Genomic DNA, 17,761 nt, shown 5'->3' with positions numbered 1-17,761 from the left:
GGTCTGGCAGTAGCAAGTTGATGTTTGTGCACAGATATGGTCAGTTTTCATCCTGTTTGTCTTGTGTAGTGTTTTTCACAGTCCTTGCAGGGTATCTTTAAATAACATTTTTCCTGTTGGATGTGGGTGTCGGGTCTTTAACCTTTGTGAGGAGCTGCTGAAAGGTGTTTATTGATTTGTGGGCCATTAAGATTCCTCGGGGTCTGAGAAGTCAGGTAGTCATTTCTGATATTTCTTTGATGTACAGTATGATCACTATCATATCTGGTTGTGTAGTTTTTTTCATCTTTAGGTTTGTTGAGTAAGTATCGGAGGATAGTGCTCTTGGGGTACCTGTTTTGCTTAAATCCCTTGAATAGGTGCAGTGTGTCTTTGCTCATTTAAATCCTGTTCTAATTCAGCTTTATTTATGGGTGCTAGGGTCATTGCTATTATAATTCAGTATCTAGTCTGTATGGATGTTCTTCCTGTACACACTGGTCTGGAGTTCACCTGTAGGTATGCGTTCCACTAATACATCCAGGAAGGGTTGTCTGCTATTGTTTTCCTCTTCTTCAGTGAACTTTATTCCAGTGAGGATGTTATTGATGTGGTGGTGGGTTTCTTCTAGTTGTGTATGTTTAGTGATGACAAAGGCATCATCTACAAACCAAATCCAGAGTTTAGGTTGGATAATGGGGAGAGCTATCCATTTTAAGTGTTGCATTACTGCTTCTGCTATCATTCCAGATATTGGTGACCCTACTGGTATACCGTCGATTTGTCTGTACACTTGTCCATTGAATGTAAAGTGAGTAGTGAGGCATAGCTCCAGTAATTATAACACAGAGTTCTTGTTGATACTGCTGGTGTCGTCGGGTGTCCTAGTAACTGCTTCATCCAATAATGTGGCAATCATACTCTTGGCTAAGTCAATGTCTATAGATGTGGTCTTTTAGTTTTGATGTCATATTCCCAATGTTCCTTGAGATCATGAATGATGAGCTGAAGATGTAAATTGCTTTATTCGTTATTTCTTTGAATGTTTGTAACACAAAATTTGAAACTTGATCTAAATGTATTTCTTTGGAAATGCCACAGTTTGTAGAAATTTGTACTGACATTTCCATTTTCTCCAAAGGCACTGCCTCAGAAAACCTATGAAAAATATGCATAATTGTTAAAAGGTACGCATTGCTATCCTTGGTTTTAGGCAGGAGATCCACACAATCTGTTAAGACATTGCTAAAAAGGTTCTTTAAACGCTAATAGCAGAATTAAAGGCATAGGTTTAATTAGTAGAGTTTCCACATGACTGATTTGTATAGCATATCTGGCAACATTTCACCATTTATTTACATAATCTTGATCAATAAAAATGTACTCAAGTGACCTACCACTGGAATTTTATGAGGAACTTGTAAAATTTGTTTACGATACTCAGAGGCGACTACCACAACCTGATAGTCTACTGCTCATTCCTGATTGTTATTTAGATGGTCTCTGTTTCCTCATTAGCAGTTTGGCTTTTAAATAATAAAACCCACATATTGATTCTGATTGAGTTTTTGATTAGACTGTGTGATCTAGTTCTTTCAATTCAGGAGTTGCCTGTTGCATTTCTGTTAAAGGCGATAGATAAAAAAAGAATAAAGGTGACATATTTAACTTAAGTGTTTGAAAATTCTGTCAAATAACTGAATTTCAAAGCCATCTCCCTTCTTCATAAGCTCCTCCTCTTTCTGTCTTATTCATTGGGCCTGAGATCTAGTCACAGTACAGTCAGGAAAACAACAAGGGTATTCCTACTCTAGCATCTCAGTTCCTTTTATTTCTATTGAGTAATCCACCACTTCTGGTGAAGTCAAAATTTTGCTCCCAAAGCTTAAATCAATTTTTTCGATAGGGATTTGTTGCAGTCCTCCAATTACAACTTCTCTATTTTCTATGTCACTTCTTAATCTAACTCTACTTAATGGAAAACACTGGAGAAACTCAGCAGGTCTGGCAGCATCTATAAAAATCAGAATACAAACATTTAAGACTCAAACATTTAACTTTCAGCCTCTCTCTACAGATATTGTCAGTAGGACCCTGTGAAGCAGCAAGGACTGGAGGGATCTTGGTTTGCATGTCCATTAGTCTCTTAAGGTCGTGGGACAGTAGATAAAGTGATTCAGTAGACTTATGGGATACTGGCCTTTATTGGCCAAGGGATAGTGTTTGAGAGTGGGGATGTTATTCTGGAACCATTTGAAATGTTGGTTCAGCCACAGCAGGAATATTATCTGCAGTTCTGGAATCATTGTCATCGGAGGGATACAATTGCACGGGACAAAGTGCAGAGGAGATTTACCAGGATGCTGCCTGGACTGAAGAGTTTTTGTTTTGTCTGTGGAGTGGTGGAATGGAATTGTCAATGTCAAAGGTCTTCTGCCTGTCAACCACAAAGTGATTTGTTTCCACATAGCTGAATAGTATGTAAGTGTGAACAATATAGCCAGGAGCCTTCTGAACCTAGGCAAAGAAGTTGGTATTCTTGTTTCTGCAATAAAAACACCTAAAGCCAGAAGAAAGTCAGTTAACTTTCTCTTGTCAGTTGCTGTAAGCTGTAGTTTTCAACGAATATGTCAGTGACTCCATAATTTGTTATCCAGTCCCTCTGTACCTCCTGCAAGCAAATGAAAACCATCCAGAGAAGAGAGAGATCGGTGTACAGCAAGTCCTGACAAGCAAAGGATAATCTCAGTAAACCCTGTGCACAACGGTCATTTAACTGCCTTCCCAGTTTTCCCTTCCATCAAAACAATCACTGTTTTCTTTGTGTCTGTCTTTATGTATGCATGTGAGGGAGTTTTATAAAAAGGTTGAATTTCAATTGATAGCATTACATGTAGACATTTAAAGTTGTTTATTTGTAATTATTTGTAATAAATGGTAATTCTTTATAAGTTCAGAAGTCAGTCTGATTGACAGATTTCACTTCTCGATGAGATGGGGTGGGTTGGGGGAAGATATCAAAACAGGCCTCAGAAGCAAGTAGATCTGTCTATAACCTGGTGGGTAAAGGTGCCCAATCTGCAATAAGAGTCCAAAATTAATTGTGGTGTGGTAGGATGGCAAAGGCAAATCTTTGTGGAATACGTCAGTTTCCAATCCTGATCTCGGGAGTCTTTGTAAAGTCAGAGTGTCTGACTGGGGAATCACTTAGTATGCTGAGATGAAGTACTGCTGCTGCTCTCCTGTTGATCCACAAGCAATGAAGATATTTATCTATTCCTCAAACCTGGTCTCTCCTCCCTAGTTTCCTCAATCCTGGGAAACCGACGGCCATTGCAAAATTTACAAAGAAGCTTAAATAAGAGGGTGCCAGTTTGATTAAGATATTTGAATGACCTCATAGGAGGAGGTTGCTACCCTCCCCTTCTTCGATTTCAGTTGAATTTAGGAATTGAGGTTCAGAGACAGGTCCGGGTGAGGTTTTAGGTTTTTAAAATTTTAACAACTGATGTGATCATAATCCAGCCATTTTTGAGAGTTAAAAATTTCAGTCTGCTGCTCTGTATTGTACAGAGTGAATGTACATCCTCCACTTGAATCTCTCCAATTTTAATCACTCCACTCTGGACAGCCATTCCTTCAGTTTTGAGCCTTTAAATCTGGAATTCCATTTCTAAATTTCTCATCAACTCTCCCTCTTTTAGCACACTCACTTAACAACGTTTTGACCAGCTATCACAATAATTTCTTATTTAGCTAGAATGAATTAATAAGAATGATGTAGTGTATTTGTAGCTTCTTTAGGTCCAGGTCAATTTCATCTGTTGTAGAGATGTGTCTATAACATGTCTGAACAGGTTGATTTTAAAAAAAAATACAGACCTAAAAAATATTTTGGATGTTCAATTTATAGTTCAGTTTAGTGATGGAAATATTAAATTAAACTGCATTGACGATACTTAAGGGTTGATGAACCATTAATTATCCTAGGATATTAAAGCTGTATGATTAATTTAAACTTCACCAATTTCAGTCAGCTATAATTGCTCATAGGTTCCTTCACCAGTCCTCATTAAGTTACCTGCCATCTTGATCCAAGTCATGGGTGTGACAGACCCTTAAGAATGATTGCATTATCAATGAAGTTGAGGAAAACAATTCATACAAGTCAGCATCCAAAATGTAGCGGATTCATTGTTTTATTTATCCTCTCATTTCATTGTTGTATTGTGAATGTAACTTACATTGTATAACATGAGTGCTCTTGTGATTTCTGAAGTAAGTAGGAAGGAGTGATTTGCACATTTGTTAAAGTCTGATGTGAATATTTGATGATGCAAGAGTTGATGAAGCCTGAAACAAAACCTTGTAAAGTGATTCTGAAAAGGTAATCTTCAATCAGTTGGGGTAGACTTAATGGACTGATACAGGAACAGATGATGCAGATGTACTGTAATTACTTGGTAATCCGAATTTTAATTCAAGTTTTCTGTTTCCTTCTATCATTTGCTGAAACATTGGGCTCAATCTTAACCTGTGACTATTTTATGCTCATTTAGAGCTGTCAAGGACCAAGATCTGATTGGTCAAAAAATCTATAAACTCATCACCAGATGATAGAAAGCTAATTTGAAGTATTTATTAACTTCTCATGATGACTATAAAAAGGTCCTGTGGAGGACTAAGCTAAAGTGATATAATAATGAAGCCTTCAGGGGTAAGAACACAGGGGGGGAAAAAAAAATAAAGCACAGAGGAGAGCCATTTGGCCCATTAGTGATTTAAAAATCCAAGACTTTGTTCATTGTTCCAACTCAACACAGAATTGTGATGAATTTAGGCTTGTTCTGTGTGACATGGTGATTTTTTTTCAGTTTCCCCACCACATCACATGTTATATCTACCTGTGTCTAGGGCCTGCTTCAATGCTCCTCAAATCCAACAAGAAGCCAACCCTGCCCTATTTTGTTGAACAAAATACTCATCAACCTTTTTAAAAAAAGTTTAAGTTTTTCACCATTATTAAGACCCACTGGTTTGTTTATTCCTCCTAAGTCACTCCAGTAACATAGAATTATACCAGAAGGCTTTCGGGCTTGATACCAACATATTGGTGTCCAATAACAACCACCAACTACAAAGCGATCTTAACCACAAGCACTAATTTTAGTAAAAATGTCTTGCATACACTTGCAAATACAGGAAATTAACAGTTACCAAATATATACCACCTTCAACAAGGAAGACAATAAAACACTCAGAATAATCAAAGAACACTTTTTCTTGGTAGTTTTAACAAGTAAAAAAAAGGTTAAAGTGCATATGTCTAATCTGTGTGAAATCATGTACTCAATGATTGCCTATTCCTCACCTGCACATTTACCAATTAGAGAAGCAATTAACACATTTAGATTTCCACCTGGCCACATGTGGTTAGTGGTTAATGTATTGAACAACACTGGAATAATAAGGTTAAATGAATGAGCATGGGGGCTGGCTGATTTTTTTTTTGTCCTCCCGAAACATCAAGTTGCAGTAGATTGCCCACTATAGCTACATGTAAGTAAAACTAATGCCATTAAATGATTTGGGTTTCACAGAGACAACATTCAAATTAAACCTGTTTTGAATTCTAACAACATACGTTTATAGCAGTACCCTTAACCAAATGAGTTGTCCCAAAGTGCTTCAACTGAAGGACCATGAACTATGGTACACTGATCATTGCACTAGCTGATGAATAGCTTGGTTTTAGAAGTAGATTTTATGAATAATGTAAAGGAGGAAAGTACATTAAAGCAGAGGGGAGGGAATTCCAGAGCTTGAAGACATAGCCATCAATGATGACACATTTATAATTCAGAATGCATTAGAAAATTACAGATATCTTGGAGAGTTATGGACTGGACTTTTAATCAAATAACACTCCAGTTTCTTGAGTTTAGAAAAACTGACCCTTGTAGCTTTCTGTTTAAAAACATGATTAAATACTTGGATTTCTACTTTTTCTTTAACCTTAGTGTTCACAACATAAGATCCTAGGCCACACAATCTAGCACTGATCACACACATCGAATGAGAGGTGGTTCAGAAGTAATGGGGCAGGTTAACAATGTTTTTATTATTTACAGCATTTGTGAAGCAACCTTAAAACCCAGTCTATCAGAATTTTAACAATCTTCTGTCTTGATATATTTTGTTAAAACTTGTGAATACATTTTGTTATAAAACACAACTCTAAATGTTATCTCGTAAACTGACAATCATTTGTGAGCAAAAATGGTCAAAATACTATACATAACAAATACGTTACTCAGTTTCTACATTTTTATAGCAGACTTTCAGTCTTTACTCCTAAAGACGTGAAATGCTCCAAACCTCTCAATCAAAGACCAATAGCATTTCCTTCCTGCCTCCTCACAACTTCCTACAGCAGGTCTTATCGATGCAGAAATACTGAGATCATCAGTCTGCTTTCAATGCCAAGTCAAGTCTTTTAACAGGAAACTGATGGCAAAAAGGTAAATTAAAACAAAATTCTCACCTCCTTCAAGGCGTCTGCAGTTTTGTTATTTTTTAGGAACATGGGAGTATTATGACAACTGAGACCCAGATATATTTGCTTATCTGAAACATGGAGTCCTGCATCCATAAATCCTGATCACCTTATGAAGACTGTTTGTTTATTTTTATCCCACAGTCATTGCCAGATTTCAATCTGGTCAGTACCGATAGCGTCCGTTTTAGCTAGGCTTGTCAGAATAATCTGATAAGCTCCCATGCGACCTCTTTTGATAAAAATTGGCAAAGGATTAAGAAGAAATCTTTGTTCTTCCATCAGCTTAAAGTAAACATTACAAAAATAATTCATTATAATCAAAATAGCTATGGTACACAACTGTTTAGTGCGATTATTCTGTAAGAAATCTAATTAGCAAAATACAAATGCAACCTCAGAATTATTCTTGTTTTCTTTATCAGTTCTTTCAGCTAAAGCTGCAATTGCCTACTCTTTATCTAGCTGAAATACATATTGGAATAAAATCAAATAAATTTATGACAAGAAAGACTATCTCAATTCAGTAAACACTCAGGAAATATGATAAATTTAAGAATCCTGTTTTAATTGAATCCTAAAGTTTAACATGTTTGTTAAACTCTGGTTTAAAAACTCAAATTACATATATTAACATTGAAATTGCTTTATTCCCTTTTGTGTTTCCAAGTCATAAATGGGGTTTTAGTTCAGTTCTTGGCTGAGTCCAACACATTTATAATTACTTTAATTAGATCACCTAGTTTGATAATATGTGCTGATACTGCCACTCCTTGATTTGATCATCATCTCTCTGCTGTCTTTCAAGTTACTTGAATTAAGTAAACATGCCAATGTAATTAACTATGACTCATATCTGGATTCAGCAGTCTACCTTTAACACAATCATAGGAGTACATTAAATAGTTACAAATAATCAGAGTAAACCAAGGGTTTTCAATCATTTTACTTGGAGGCACTCCCCTCCATTTTTAAAATTTCATACATCTCTGGAGCACACGCCAAATATTTTTCTTATGGTGAAACACATACATTTGTTATTTTGTTTGATTTACTTAATGTGTCAAGATAATTGATTGCATAATTTCCAGTGCTGTGTGTGCTGTGTGAGAGCTGCAAGGGATAGATTGAAAACTTCAGGCAAGATGACAAACTTTTGTGTCATGTTAGCAGAGTGAATGAGGCTTTTAAAATTAGCTGCTGCAAGACATTTTGGTATTTTAGAATTAAGAACTGCTCCTCTTTAGAGATACTCGTTTGGCGTTTGGCAATGTAGTGGTGTTTTGGTAGCAGACAATTCAGGAAACAATCTTAAGATAGTGCATCAGAGTTTAGCATTTGACAAGTTATTTCATGAGTGTCAAGGAATCTATATACTTTCAAGTTATATTTTTGAATAAATAATCTGACCCCATGCATAAACAGTTAAGTCCTATGTATTACATAGTTGATTTAAAAGCCAATTGTATAAGATATTTTAATTGACAACTGGATGTTGGGTGCAATTTGAGTTATCCATTTACCATCAAATCAGGGATAAACTTATAAAGGATATGACCTGAATCATGCCCCAAGTTGCAACATTACTGGCTTCTACAGAAATGAATGAGTGTAAAATCGAAGCTCCTATTTGGTGCTCATTGTTTCAGCTAGATGTTTATCATTCACAGACTACTGAATGAATTGAGAAAATCTTTGGAACCACCTTATAGTTCAGTCATCACCAGTAGGTCAAAGCCCTGGAATTCCCTACTATCCTTCCTCCCTCTCATTTTCCCTCCCTCCCTAACAAGACTGCAGGAATACCTGCAGAGTTTATGAATGTGGTTCACCATTACCTTCTCAAAAGTGATCAGGAATAGTCAATAAATGCTAGACTTGCCACATGCCATAAACACATTTTTAAAAAGCTATCTTTTCAATGTGTTAATTCAGTCCTAGCATACTTTACTCTGCACGGAATCACAATAAAAACTATGCAGTTAATTATTGCATAAGTTTAATAAAAATTGAGCATTCAGTTAGAATTATTGATCACAAAAGTGTTTTTGTCAAGAAATAATTCATAAAATTAATTGCATTTTTATTCAACAATTCAAGCAACCAGAATTGCAAATGCATTTAATACAGTTTGTATCTTGAGTGTTCCATTCTGTCCCCATCAGATACAAGATGAAGATGTGTTTGGTTGAGACATTTATGTAGATTGCTCATTCACATTCAGAGTCACCATTTGAAACAGGTACAATAGATTATTTTCTGAGGGGCTTTGGACGTATATGAGGTCAAGAAGATACTTCAAATTTGTTCTCAGTGGGACTGATCCACTGGTTGATATTTAATACTGGGTTCATGTTTTAGAAGACTTGCATTCTATTGCTGAAAATCAGAATTTGTCATTTTTTTAGCTTTGCCTTAAACATATATTAAGTGTTGTGGTGAGGATGATGTCTGTGTTCCACTGGCCAGCTCTTCCTGCATCCAGATGAAGGAGTTGAGGTCATGCATTCACGCCAAGAGTGTTTCTCCACTGTATTCTCCACTGGATTCCATCTGCATAGATGGCCTTTTAGCTCTGGGCTGTCAGACAGCCTTTTTAGTATCACATACAGTAGGGGATCAACTGAGGTTACAGCTTGTGGGATGCTGTGGAGTGTGGTCAAGGACATTTATGTTGAGTACTGAGGAGATTCTTGATGTCTCCTTCCTATGACCACTCAATGTTTCTCTGTCCTTGATGAGTGCAACTCTGTAATTGGCTCTCATTGAGGTAGGTCCTTGGGTTATTGGGCCAGAGATGTACTTGATGGTTCTGAAGATTCCATGCATGTCATAGCCATTAGAATACTGCAGGAATTCTTGTGCTGTTTTCACCTATTGTCTGTTCTTTTGGTCACAGGTTTGTTGTTTGACCTCAACTGTCACAATGATTTCCACTTGAGTGGAGCTTTTTTACAGGATGAGAGGGACACTGTTCAACTTGCATTGCCTCTAGTCAAGAATCAAGACCACCCTAACCTCTGTCATCAAGCTGCATGATGCGGATAACGCTTGTATGTGTGCATACTCAGAGGCCAAGCTTGAAACCATTTTCAATGCATTCACAAAGGCTTGGGAGAAATGAGCTTTAGGCCAAACATCTAAAAGTCAAAGGTTGTCGACCATACTACCTATACTGTGCAACACTACCCCCTTAGTATCAAGAGCCATAGACAATATGAATCAATTCTTATGCATTGGGATATTTTCTTTCAGCAAAGGGAAGCATGAACGATAAAACTCAACACCTACTCCAGTGTGCCAGAGGAGCTTTTGGACATTCAAAGATGACAAAGACCTCAAACCTGGTACCACAATCACAATCCACAGGGAAGCAATGTTAACCACTGTCCTTTGGAGACATGGAAAATGAACAGCAAACATCTCAAGTCTCTAAGCAATACCCCATGACCTCATGGGAATCTCTTGTCCAAGACTGCCCAACCAGGTAAAGCAGCATCTGCAAAGTTATCAATCATTTTGAACATCTCTGACATGACCAGGTAGAAGTGGAAAGTATGTGTGAACATCTGAGCCTCCCACCAACTCATCCAACTCAATAAACGTCACGTTTTGTGGCATGATTTGTGGTCCAGCATTATACGTTTTAGTTATCTCAGGACCCACAATTTCAAAGTGGAAGAAAGTCATCCTCAGTCTATAGGACTGCCTAATAAGAAGGGATATTGTTTAGTATGAATTATGTAATTTCAGTTCAATGATTCATGCATGTAACACTGATTCCTGCTTTTATCTTCCACAAATTGTAATTCAGCTTTTGTTCTCATCCACATAATATCCTGCATTTCCTTAATCTCTTTCCGAGAACTCAGAGTTCTAGTGAATTGGCTGCACAAAATGTTAATGTTAGGGTTCCCTACACTAAGCTGCAAACAGCAAAAAGAAGCATTAGTCTCGGAACATAGTAACAAGAGTAGACAATCTCTTTTGGTCCCTTAAATAGTTGAGTCAATTTAGAAAAGAGATTAACTTTCTCAAATTATTATTTGAGTAATTCCATTTAGATCAATAATGGCCAAGAAAGTATCCAAATGTAACCAAATCATGTTTACTTACTTCTGTCTCGAATTATATAAACTAAATGTAAACATTTCCAGCTTGTTACTATTTGTATGATATAAGGTGTGAAGGAGCAGCACTCACCCTAGCCTCAAATAAAGCTGCCCACAAACTTTAGTGATCTAGTATATGGCACAAGCCCTATTAAGCCAACTAAATCTCAATGCAACCAATGGAGGTTGAGATTTATTTTAGCTCCTTAATTTTGCCTTTCTACCTTATCTAAAGTCACTTGCGATGTACATAACTCTAACAGAGTGAAGAGGTTTTTTTTTCTGTCACCAAATCACCAAGATATTTACATGTGCACAGTACACTGGCTGTGGTCAGCTCGGTCAGAGTCAGTCCCTTGAACTGAGGAGATTCTAAATCCCCTGGTTATACTTATTCTAACCCCCACCCCCATCCCCCGCACCCATGTCATGTGCGTGTAGGTGTAGGACACAGTGACAAAACATTGAGTGCTGAAAACTTTATTCATATTTCCCCAACAGGAAGCAAAGCCAATTGAGTGTCCAGTAACAAGCAACACCCTTTTCATCAAGGGCAATGCCGAAGTGAATACAAAAGCGAAGGGGAGTAATGAACAGCTTTATAATGGAAACATCAGACCAGGTTTGCAAAGAATAGAAGTATAAACCTACTTCAAGCTGTTTATTTAGATAGTACACTTGATTATTATTATGCTCTAATCTCTGATACACTATCATTTACACAAAAGTTAAATTCACATCTGGCCATGCAAGATAATTTAATACCCATAAAATTTGTAGAAATGCTGGATTATCATGTTTTGCAAAATTAACAAACATCTTGGAGATCTATCAAAAAAGGGGAAGTTCCCAGCAGAATTTATACAAACAGAGCAAATTGTTATTGTTCCAAGTCATTTGAAACTGTTCTCACAAACTGATCACATGGATTTCCGTTTACATAATGGAGACCTGAGAAAGCAGATTTGCATGGAGATCTCATATCAGAAAGTAAAACTTCCATGGGTAATCAGGCAGTTTGATGGCTTAACCCTATTGCCTCACAATGCCAGGAACCCGGGTTCAATTCCAGCCTCGGGTGACTGTGTGGAGTTTGCACTTCTCCCCGTGTCTGTGTGGGTTTCCTCTCGGTACTCCAGTTTCCTTTCACTTGGCCTCTTTCTGCACTGTGGGGATTCTATGATTTTAAAATCAATTACAAATATTCAATGCTTACATATTTATTTTGCCTTAGTTCTGATTTATTTTAGTAGGCAAATTATTGTACAGAGAAACTGGAAGGGAGTGTTTTGTATTTGTTTACATTCATCTGTGCCAGGAATTGCATGTTGAAAAGGCTGACAATTACGTGCCCTTTCCTTTTGTGGGTTTGATATTTTATATTAATGTATCATTTTGTATTTATAGTTTTCTGTGGGGAATAAAATGACAGAAGGTGCAAAAGTTGAGATGGAGGTTACCGCTGGCTAGAAGGAGCAGGGAAAAATGTAGGAAAAGTGTTGCAATCTCAGCAAGATTGAGGATGATCTCAGACATATCAAGAGTGATCTTAATTGCACAGTGTGATCTCAGGAAGGACAAGAAAGTTCACAGCAATTTCATGGAGGTCAGGCTAATCTCAGAGAAGATAAGGTGATTGAAGGGAATTCAGGGTGATCTTGAGAAGATTGAAGGTCATCTGGGATGGGGTAGTTTTCAAGGATAGTCTCAGGAGGGCACAGTGATCTTGGGGAAGACAATGCAATCTCATGGAAGTCAAGGATCATCTCACAGAAGTCGAAGATGATCTCAGGAAGTCAACGGTGAACTCAGGGAGGTCAAGTGCCAATCTAAGTGCTGTAATATATTGGCAACTTTGGTAAAGGCTTTCAACCATGGGCAACCACTATTTTTTGAAAGCCAGTAGATCCAGAGTCTTGATATCTGAGAGTATTTTGGTGCCAACATGTACATAATTTACCTTGTGTTTCAGAAGCCCTTGGCAGGGAATCATTGCAGGCAGAAGACTACCAATAGGTTTGAATTACAGCTCGAACAAATGCTGAAGGCAGTCAAGAAGGGACCCAACCAGCAGTCAGTTCAACGATGATCAGTGTGTCCCAGAGTCTACTGCTGTTACCTCTGAGGCATTGACATTGACAATCAAGGATGCTTGGGTTACTGTCCTGTGTGCTCTGACACACGAAAATCTGTGGCCCCTAGCTGTGGCTGGAGCCAAATGCTTGTGGCTTTGCAAGTGAATGCATCATTAAACCCCTACAGCATTAGAACCTTCAGGGGCACCACAGAGTGGAACCTCCCAGGCAGACACTTTGTCAAATAAATTATGAAAGACCTGTTAGAAAAGGCTAAGGAGTCATGTAATATAGGATAAAAGATCTGTGGGTTTCAAGGCCATTGTAGGGATTTAATGTATTTAATAAGACCTCCAATTGACATCATTATAACTTGTCAAGAGATAAAAGGATGTACAGGTATTTTTTATGAAGTTCTACAAGCTTTTGATAATTACTAAAACAATGAACAAATATAACTTTTGAAAGAGTAAGATTTAACAGAAAATATCCCAAGAGAATCCATAGAGGCCATGCTGAATTGCCCATAGTGTTAGGTGCATTAGTCAGAAGGAAATGGGTCTGAGTGGATTACTCTTCAGAGGGTTGGTGTGGACTTGTTGGGCCGAAGGACCTGTTTCCATACTGTCGGGAATCTAATTTAATAAGTTCATTAACAATCTCTACAGATCAAATAAAGAGTTTTGAAATCATAATTAATGGACAAGATTATATTTGATTTATTACTGTCATGTGTACCAAGGTACAGTGAAAAGTGTTGATTTATGTGCCTTACAGGCAGATCGTACTATACAAGTGTATTGGGATAACAGAACAGAGTGCAGGACACAGCGTTACAGCTGCCAAGAAGGTGCAGAGAGAGATCAATATTAACATTAAAGAGGTCTGATGGAGTAGGGTAGAAGAGCATATAACTTGCTGTGAGGGATCTTTGATTATGTTGGTTGCTTTCCTGATGCAGTGGGAAAAATAGTTGAAGTCAATGGGTAGAAGGCTGATTTGTGTGACAAACTGGCATGTGTTCACAATTCTCTGTGGTGTCCTTCGGTCTTGGGAAGAGCAGTTGCCATACCATCCTATTATGCATCCAGATAGGATACTTTCTATGGTGCGCCTATAAAAATTTGTATGAGTCTTTATGGACTTGTTAATTTTTCTTAGCCTCCTGAGGAAGTAGAGGTATTACTGTGCTTTCGTAAATCTAATGGTGGACCAGGACAGATTTTTGATGATCCCAGGAACTTGACACTAATGAATTATAGGAATTATTGATGAATCTTTGTCAGATTTATTACAGTCCAAGGAGGACTTTATTCTCAGATATTCAGATTGTTCTGGAAGCATACAACAGGAACAATCACAGGAAAATCCTGAGATGTGATTATCAGAGGAAGGCAACAGACTCCATTCAGTTTATAAGGTAGAAAAGCCCTAAAGACATTTGTGACAAGCCAACACAAATATTAAGCCAAACAGTGGATGCCAAGAGTCATTGTCATTGCTTTGGAACAATAAAATCTCAGGGTATAAGGAGTACCTACTGGTTAAAATATCATGCTTTATCTGTAAATCTAAAGGTCAGTTCAAAAGATATGTAGAAGCAAAAAATAAATGCAATGTAGCAAAAATTCAAATATCTACTCATTCAATTATGCTAATGAGGTTGAGCCACCAGCATTTGAAAAGATACCCAATGCATTCCTGGAAGAATTTGATGATCAACCAATTCAGGTTTGACAGAACCTTTTATGTCAATGGAAATCTCATTAATTTTAAATTTGATTTTGGGGCAAGTGTCACTATGTTATTAAATGACTTACAATAGTGAAGGAGTAGAAATTGTAGCCTACCATGATGAAACTGAATGGCTCCAGTAGAACAGCTCGCACAGTTAAAGGGATGTTATAAGCAACTAAGCAACGGAAAGGGTGCAGGAGGGTAGAGACTTCTAGATAATTCATAATCAAGAAACTGCACTCTTGATCATGCATGATGTCTTGACCTTAATTTTTCTGATGCAGTGGAAGGAGCTCAACTAGTTATAATGAACCACAAACAGGTCGAGAGACCATCAGAACAATATAAGAAATTAGAACTAGAGAAGGCTATTTGGCCTCTGAGCCTGCTGTGCCAAGAGAGAGACATAAATTATGCCACGCCTGACCAAAGACAAATCAAACCGAATAACTTATCCAGAAACAATCTGTTGCTGAACAACTGGTCAAGGGACAATTGGTAGAAAAGTTGCGTTTCTTTAAAATTCAAAAATAATCTATTGAGCTAAGCTATGATAGTATTAAAAATATATATCATATAACTAAGAACAACCAGTGGGCAGCAATATATTCCTAGGAGGAAATGGCCAGTGGCCACCTGACCTGAGCAAATTTGACAAGAACAAAAGAATGACAAAGAATGTGTTATCATTCACTGGTATTGTACTGAAGCATAGTCAAACAAAAACTCCAGTGAATTGGCTGAGAACACATAATTTTAATGCAACAGCATTTCAGAACCATAAATTTCAGGACCAGTGTGTGGCAGCAGACTGTGTGAAAATGTCCAGAAAGGGATACACTTGGAATGTTTGGGGATCACCAGGTATATAGCCAGAAGTGCGGTGAGCAAAAGATATCAAGAGTGTTTGAAGATCACATAATGAAAATAAATCTGTGATTACACACAATTTTCAGAACATGAAAATGGTCCTATCATTACTGAAGAAAATTCAGGTGATAGAAACCAGCAAGGTTTATGAGAACATGCAGATGAAGAGGAAAGAATGAGCAGTACAACCCACTTGAGCTCATTGGTCAATCATTAAGCGAAATTGTTGTGGCACCAACCACAGCCTATTGAGCTAATTTTAGATAATGTCAGATGAAAAAACAACATAAATTCATGAGAAATATTTCTAATCTTCATCTCCCAAGGAAGAAGTGTCAATGTCAGTGACACAGTTAAATCAGTACCAGTTCTCAAGTAGCATAACAGAGGATGTGAACATGTTGGATTCACCAGCAAGACAGTCAAATAATGATATTCAACCTAATTGGCAAGTTGAAGTAGAGTTTATATCCTCTAACCCAGATGTATCAGCAGACTGAGAATGAAAATCTGCTCATGTAGATTGAGAATGGGCTGCATACAATGCTTAAGGTGTAGGACAATCAACATCTACTAATTCAGGACATAGTCATGAAGATATTACCTGGTCAGAAATCCAGGATACTGCAAAAAGGAAAATACCTGCTTCAACTGAATTACCATCTTCCATGAATGAAGTTCATGAAAATAAAGATTTTCTGGTTGATGTTATGGAACAACCACCTGATTTGTCAGGGAACAGATCTTTGGTGAAAGCGACTCAGAAGATCAAGACTTTTCCAGATAAGGTAATGGACTACTTAAGCAGAAATGATGTCCTCAGTGAGGGACATCTAAGAATTAAAAGGATCACTAAGGGAACAAGATTTTTCAGACCACACAGACTCAAAACAGAACCAATGTCAACAATCCTCAAGCCAAAAATCTTACAAGTTCAAAAATAATGTGTTCTGGAAGAATTGAGAAACTTTCAGACTGTCTGAAGTTGTGAAGCCAGAGATTTAGTGGTGGAGGGGGGAGGGAATATGGTAGTGATAAATATAATTTTATATTTATATAAATGGCTAACTTTGAGACAAATGCTTGGGGGATATTGTATAACCTAATAGTTCATTAAAAGAAGGGTTATGATTGGAGACTGCTCCACACAAAGTGATGAGGTCTTACTGGTTTGGGTTAGAAAGACAGAGCATCTTTGAATCTTCTAGTCGATGACATGTCTTCACAGGTCTCCCAATAGTCTTAATGACAATGTCTAACTTATTAATGTAACTTGTACTGACATTGTGCTTAAGACAAAAGCCTCTCCTCGTTAAGATTGTTTAGCGGCATTCCTCTACCGTTTAAACCATGACCGAAGGAAAGGGAATGGTGGCAGCAAACAATCCCAAGCTGGTAGTGATCGGCATCAGAGTACTTACAACATAGATCATAATTAAACAAGCTTGTTGTCTCAGTGAAAATCAATTATCTTACACTTGACTTCAGGATGTGCCTACTTACAGCAGTTATTCACAAAACTACAGATACTTCAATAATGTTCCACTTTAGCAGCAGACAGCTTTCCTTGAGACTGTCCTTTTATATTGTTCAGGAAATAGATAAAAAGTTGTAAACATTCCCAAGTGAACAGGCTGTAATAGATTCAGAGCAGAGTAATAAACTGAATTTATCAATAATCTAATTATAAGGAACACCGAGCTAACAGTGACCACAACATGATAGAATTCAATGTTAGTTTTGTGAAGGAGTAGGATGAGAAATTGAGCATAAAAGACTGTTCAGAAATATAAACAAGTAAAAATACAGATGAAAAAGGTTGTTCAAAAGAGTATGTGATAGAACACAAGACCAGTGTATATCCTGCAAAGCAAGTGTAATTATAGAGTCATGGAGTCATAGAGATGTATAACACGGAAACAGACCCTTCGGTCCAACCCGTCCATGCCGACCAGATATCCCAACCCAATCTAGTCCCATCTGCCAGCACCCAGCCCATATCCCTCCAAACCCTCCCTATTCATATACCCATCCAAATGATTTTTAAATGTTGGAATTGTACCAGTCTCCACCACTTCACCTGGCAGTTTAATCCATACATGTACCATTCGCTGTGTGAAAAAGCTGCCCCTTAAGTCCTTTTTATATCTTTCCCCTCTCACCCTAAACTTATGCCCCCTAGTTCGGAACTCCCCCAACCTTGGGAAAAGATTTTGTCTATTTATCCTATCTGTGCTCCTCATAATTTTGTAAATCTCAATAAGGTCACCCCTCAACCTCTGACGCTCCAGAGAAAACAGCACCAGCCTGTTCAGCCTCTCCCTATAGCTCAAATCCTCCAAAGCTGGCAACATCCTTGTAAATTTTTTCTGAACCCTTTCAAGTTTCACAACATTTTTCTAATAGAAAGGAGACCAGAATTGCAAGTAATA

General features: G+C 37.5%; 2 long non-coding RNA genes across 2 annotated transcripts in view; one reads left to right on the top strand and one right to left on the bottom strand.

The window, feature by feature from the left end:
- Window positions 1–6,624, bottom strand: part of LOC148147637 (uncharacterized) — a 36,842-nt gene extending 30,218 nt beyond the window's left edge. Inside the window, exon 1 of the long non-coding RNA XR_015759477.1 lies at window positions 6,524–6,624. This is a non-coding gene — a long non-coding RNA (uncharacterized LOC148147637). The remainder of the gene's footprint in view (window positions 1–6,523) is intronic.
- Window positions 1–17,761, top strand: part of LOC122560157 (uncharacterized) — a 129,411-nt gene that overhangs the window by 41,860 nt on the left and 69,790 nt on the right. The window lies entirely within an intron of this gene.

The sequence above is a fragment of the Chiloscyllium plagiosum genome, unplaced genomic scaffold, assembly GCF_037043375.1.
Source record: "Chiloscyllium plagiosum isolate Xiang-an unplaced genomic scaffold, Cpla_swu_hap1 HiC_scaffold_15, whole genome shotgun sequence".
Taxonomy (NCBI): domain Eukaryota; kingdom Metazoa; phylum Chordata; class Chondrichthyes; order Orectolobiformes; family Hemiscylliidae; genus Chiloscyllium; species Chiloscyllium plagiosum.
The sequence above is the reverse complement of the archived record's forward strand: the minus strand, read 5'-3'. Positions and strand labels throughout refer to the sequence as shown.